We start from the raw sequence: 6,094 nt of genomic DNA, 5'->3' as shown, positions 1-6,094 counted from the left end.
TTTTAATGCACTTGTGAATCATTAGCTAACACAACTTGCTTGCTGACTTGTTGATCATTAGCTAACACAACTTGCTTGCTGACTTGATCATTAGCTAACACAACTTGCTTGCTGACTTGTTAATCATGAGCTAACACAACTTGCTTGCTGACTTGTTAATCATGAGCTAACACAACTTGTTTGCTGACTTGTTAATCATATGCTAACACAACTTGCTTGCTGACTTGTTAATCATGAGCTAACACAACTTGCTTGCTGACTTGTTAATCATTAGCTAACACTTGTAAACTTGCTCCCAGCTGTGGGGCGTATAATGTGACGATCAATCCCACTATTCGTTAAGTCAAGAGTTGGCGTGGGTGGTGAGCTAACACAAATTAGGGACGGCTTGCAGATGACTTGTTAATCATGAGCTAACACTAACACAACTTGCTTGCTGACTTGTTAATCATATGCTAACACAACTTACTTGCTGACTTGTTAATCATGAGCTAACACAACTTGCTTGCTGACTTGTTAATCATTAGCTAACACAACTTGCTTGCTGGCATGAGCCAACTTGTTTGCTCATATATGCTGTACTTGCTGACTTGTAATCTGAGGCTTGCTGACTTGTTAATCATTAGCTAACACAAGGGCCTGGCATGGCCAAGCTCATAAGGTGTGCGACTTGTAATCTGAGGGCCGCTGGTTCGCGCCCGCGTCGCGCTAAACATGCTCGCCCTCCCAGCTGTGGGGGCGTATAATGTGACGATCAATCCCACTATTCGTTGGTAAAAGAGTAGCCGAAGAGTTGGCGGTGGGTGGTGATGACTAGCTGCCTTCCCTCTAGTTTTACACTGCTAAATTAGGGACGGCTAGCACAGATAGCCCTCGAGTAGCTTTGTGCGAAATTCCAAAACAAACAAGCTAACACAACTTGCTTGCTGACTTATTAATCATTAGCTAACACAACTTGCTTGCTGACTTGTTAATCATTAGCTAACACAACTTGCTTGCTGACTTGTTAATCAATCATCAATCTACTCTAGCCTAACTTTTTACAAGGTTTCAGTTAAACTAGCCCATTGGTTGGTGTGTCAGACAAAACTTAAGTAGTAGATAATGTAACTCAGTAATCAACAGTGGTGTCTACTGTAGGATTAACTGTGGTTTTATACCACTCAAATCTATTAGTACACTTTCAGAAAGCTCTAATTATTAAGCCACACTTATCACATGACATAGCTCTTTACTAAAACAAAAGGTATAATAAAAACAACAACATACAACACTGCCTAATTCCTGGATTGTGAAGTTCTGTGGACAGCCCTGTTGAACATAGAAACAATGGTACATCATCTTTAAATTTTCATAGTTAACAATTGAGTAGCTAGACATTACGTTATTGTTCATAAATGTACAGGTTGCAATCATTGATTGTGTGAAATAAAGAGCCGTTACAATTTTTTCATTACTTACTATTCCTATCATAAAAATTTATATTCATTTTTTAACATATTGTTCCTAAATTGTCCAGTTACTGAAGTTTGGTGGTCTTCCTTTTCATGGCTTATAGAATATAGATAAATTACCATTTGCCTTCCATCAAAGCATGTTATCTTCAGGCCAAGGAAATCCACTGACAGCTACATCTTTGATAATATTTTGGAAACTATCACAAAAGGAACCTCATGCTATTCAACAGGTTTATTTATCTTTAGTGAGGTTTTTGTTGAAAGCAACCTCTTGCCTGTTGTGGTATTTCTTGGGTAATCGATCAACAATATAAGAGAAATTAGGCCTGCTAACAACAGAGTGTATATATATCCCACCAAGTTACAATGGCTAGATTGCAAAGAATGAAAAGTTACAGATTCTCACAAAGATTTACTGATACTTTCATGATTTAAAATGCAAGATAGCATTGTATGATACAAATTTAAACAATAACACAATTAACAATCTCTCTTACAATGATGATTGTGCAACCATCAACCACAATTAAATTCAGCCTTACCAGCATTTACACAATGGTTAAATTTGGATTTTGAAAAGAGATGGAAAACTTTTTCTGATTCACTTTAGCAATGTAACTCATCAGACAAGGAATGCCTTTTTGACTTTTAACAAGCTGATTCAAATTTTTCTTAGGTAATATAATGTATGATATCAACCATATTCCTTAATCTCGTTGCCTGTAATGTATAGTATTCTGGTGATCAACGATGCTCAGGTTGTGAATGTGTTAAAATTACATCACTTTAATTGTCACTTTGGTTTATTCAAAATAGCAATATAGATTTACAGTATATGGGTTTGTCACGTTAATTAGTTCATAACTATGCACTAAATAAATGAAAAACGCTCAAAATAGCACTGTCAGTTTTTTTCTAAACATCACTGATGCTAGTGTGTTACCTGTTACTTCATAAATTGCTGTTTGATAAACTTATACGGAGGAGCAGAGATATTTATCTCGTCAAATAAAACACAATTGAAATATTTATTGATGTTGTGAATTGCCTCCACTTCAAAAATTCTCTGTGTGTTTCAATGTGTCAGCATAACCTTCTGGACTTCTGATCTTCTTGTGAGTTTTGGGATATATGTCTTTGCATTTCTTCTCAACTTACTCAGCAAAATATTATGAGCCATCACTTTCTTTTTCACTAAATGTTGAAGTTCTATCATAATTTAACTGTTTAGCACATTTTTTGTTTTGTTTTAAAGTTAAGTGTATTTTCTGTTGTCATTATTAAGGAAAAGTTCATACGTTTTCAATACATTAATTTGCAGTAACACAATCTTCATCAACAGATGTTGCAGTATTTACCCAACTTTGCACAAATGCTTATTTTGTACAATCGTTTAGGCATTCTCTGATAAACAGTTACAATAAAATGGTTCTCCAACGAACCTGGGTTTAAAATATACTTTATGACTATACTTTCTTTGACATGTGTTTTACGAAATGTCAGTGAATTAATGGTTACAATAATTTAAAAAAGTACACCTTTTTTTAAATTTAATTAGATCATACACTTTTAAATTTTCGTTTTGATCGTCAAAAAACTGACATAGATACTTTTAAAGGTAAATTCGAAGCACTTGGTACTTAAGTATTCATCAAATCAAACTAACCATTGACGATCTCGATAAAATTAGCCAAGTTACGATCTGAACAAATTGTGTAGTGTCAAAGAACAGTTACAGAAGTATCTGACAGCAATACCACAGCCACTTACGATTTTATAGCCGAATTTTTTGAAACATATTTGCATTTAAGGTAGTTTTGCATGCCCCTGTGGTTAGTGGATGCACTATGGATCGAAGTTCTGTGGTATATGCCTCATTATCATAAAAAACAATGTCTTTTACCACACTTTGGAGCCGTGGATATATTAGAACACCGATGGTCAGACCGCACTGGAGTGAACCACAGTGAGTTGTGTCGATTAACTATTCTTGCTTCAAAATTAGGGAAGTCTAGCACAGATATCCTTTGAGTAGTTTTGCACAAAATACAACAAATTAAATTTTGTTACAGGTTTCGATTTCGTGATAATCCAGTTCTGAAAGAGGTTTACCAGCTATATGAAATCACATGTCTAGCAATTAGTGCTAAGCGATCGATTATTGTTTCTATATTTTTAAATAATCTCAATTGCGAGTACTGATTATTTTCTAATTAAATCGTTTTTAGAAAAACAAAACGTGGAGAAATGACACTGAAACAAGTATTGTGATTAAACATTTTTTTTTCATTATTGTTTATAATAAACACCAAAAACCAGAATTTAAATAACAGCAGGCAAAAATAAATATGAAATAACCAACTCCGAGCTGGTGAGGTACCAAACATTCAACTCAGGTAATCTAAAGTTGCCATGCTTTAAGCTTTTAGCAAAGAAAATTTTCATGGAGATGGACTGGCTCTCACACAATTTCTAGTTCATTAACCTTTTTCCTTGTAACTGTGGTTTTTCTAGAGGAATAATATAGTGACTGAGTGCGAACATATAAAATGTGCTCAGTTTTCATGTACCAGTCGAATATAGATGTAGATATTAAGTAATTTGATTGAAATTTTTATTAATCACTCAGCACTACTAACAGCCTGCTATATATCAATTTAAGGAGCTTTGTTTGTTTGTTTTGAATTTCACGCAAAGCTACTTGAGGGCTATCTGCGCTAGCCGTCCCTGATTTAGCAGTGTAAGACTAGAGGAAAGGTAGCTAGTCATCACCACCCACCGCCAACTCTTGGGCTACTCTTTTACCAACGAATAGTGGGATTGACCATCACATTATAACGTCCACACGGCTGAAAGGGTGAGCATCTTTGGTATGACGGGGATTCGAATCCGCGACCCTCGGATTATAAGTCGAGTGCCTTAACGACCTCGCTATGCTGAGCCAGAGTAATAGGAAGTTCGATAGAAAATGTATGGAGCTGATTTATATTCTTTCACTTTAACTGAGTTTGAAGGCTTAAAGAGACTGGATACAAATGCAAAACACAATGAAGCAATGTTTATCCTATATATAAAACTTTACCAAAAGTGATACATACACAAAACAACAACAACAACAAACAGTGCCTTTACTGAAAAGAGTTCCATAAATATCGGTTTGAAATTTATAAACATCTCTGATGAATCTTTCGGGATTGGAAAAATAGCATTAAATACACAAAACGAGAATGCTATTGTTGTCAGGATATGAGTGCTATCTATGTCGTATCCTAAAGTTAAGCCTTATAGAAAACTTTCCCACAAGAAAGTGTATGTGATGTCATGTGAATGACTATGGTATCATCTGGTACATGGATTTACGACAGAGCAAAAGTAGGGCTCATTTAATGGGGCTCAGATAACAACAATATATAATCATGGTGCATATGTTTCTCTTTATCTCTATTAACATCTAATGTCAAAAGTGAATGATTGTAGTATTACCCGGTCCATGGATTTACCACAGAGCAAGAGTAGGGCCCATTAAATATGGGTTCAGAAAAAAATCAAGTTATAAATATGGGGTGTATATTTACTTCTACCAACACCTGGCTGAATACGTCATGAAGAAAGACTTAACATGTTGAATTTGAACCACAAAAATCTATATTAACAGAATCTAAATGACGAACCCAGAGCACTCAAACAAAACAAGGGCAGGTGTGTGAGTGGATATCTTTGGCTTATTGACCTTACTCTTGCCAGTTTATTGTGTAACCCATAGCAACCACAACAATAAAATATTTGAATAAATCTATAATATAAAGCAAAACAAAGTATTGCACCACGAGCTGAAGCAAAAAAATCAAAGTTAAAGGCACATTGTATTCTAATGTTCTAAGCCATAAAATTAAATTTGAACACAATTTTAGTAAAATTTTAAAATCTTCTAAAAGTTTGAACAAAAAAATATCCGTGAAACAAAGCCAGACCACACACGCCATTCATCAATCACATGATGTTAATCTGCTATGACTCAAGTGCAAGAGCAGGAAAGCCTCCGGTTATAATCCAATTTTCCAATAGAAAATACGCCTTCTATTTTGAGCCAGCACGACATATTTTTCTTGCAAAAATATGTTTAACTTCCGACTAGTAAATCTAGGTTCCAGGCAAAACTAGAATTGAAAAAAATTAGACATGTTTACTTGAGAGAGCTTTTGTGTTGAAACTGAAGTCACTAAAAATACAGAAATTTTAATGTCACATATTAATTGAGGGAGTGGAAAACATGTAATGCAATTCCATACCATACCTGATTCACCAACAGAAAAGACAGCTTACTACTCTGGGACATCATAAACTTTCTTTCCAGGTAGAAATGTAGTGATAAAAATTATGTGTTTACATGTGTGTGTCCAAACCAAGCTGAAAATTTCGAAAATTTTACATATATGCGAAGAAGTAGAAATCACATGGAACCGTTCTGAGTCATGTGACACACAAATATGATCGATATTTTGTGTTGTAGCCACATAATCCTGTATGCACGAAAATGTTCTTGAATTTTCTTCTTAAGCACTGATTTGCACAATATTTTGGCTCAAAATACTATAAGGCAGTAACTTTTGTGATAGACTCGCATATACTTTAATTAT

This window comes from Tachypleus tridentatus, chromosome 7, assembly GCF_004210375.1.
Source record: "Tachypleus tridentatus isolate NWPU-2018 chromosome 7, ASM421037v1, whole genome shotgun sequence".
NCBI lineage: Eukaryota > Metazoa > Arthropoda > Merostomata > Xiphosura > Limulidae > Tachypleus > Tachypleus tridentatus.
The sequence above is the reverse complement of the archived record's forward strand: the minus strand, read 5'-3'. Positions refer to the sequence as shown.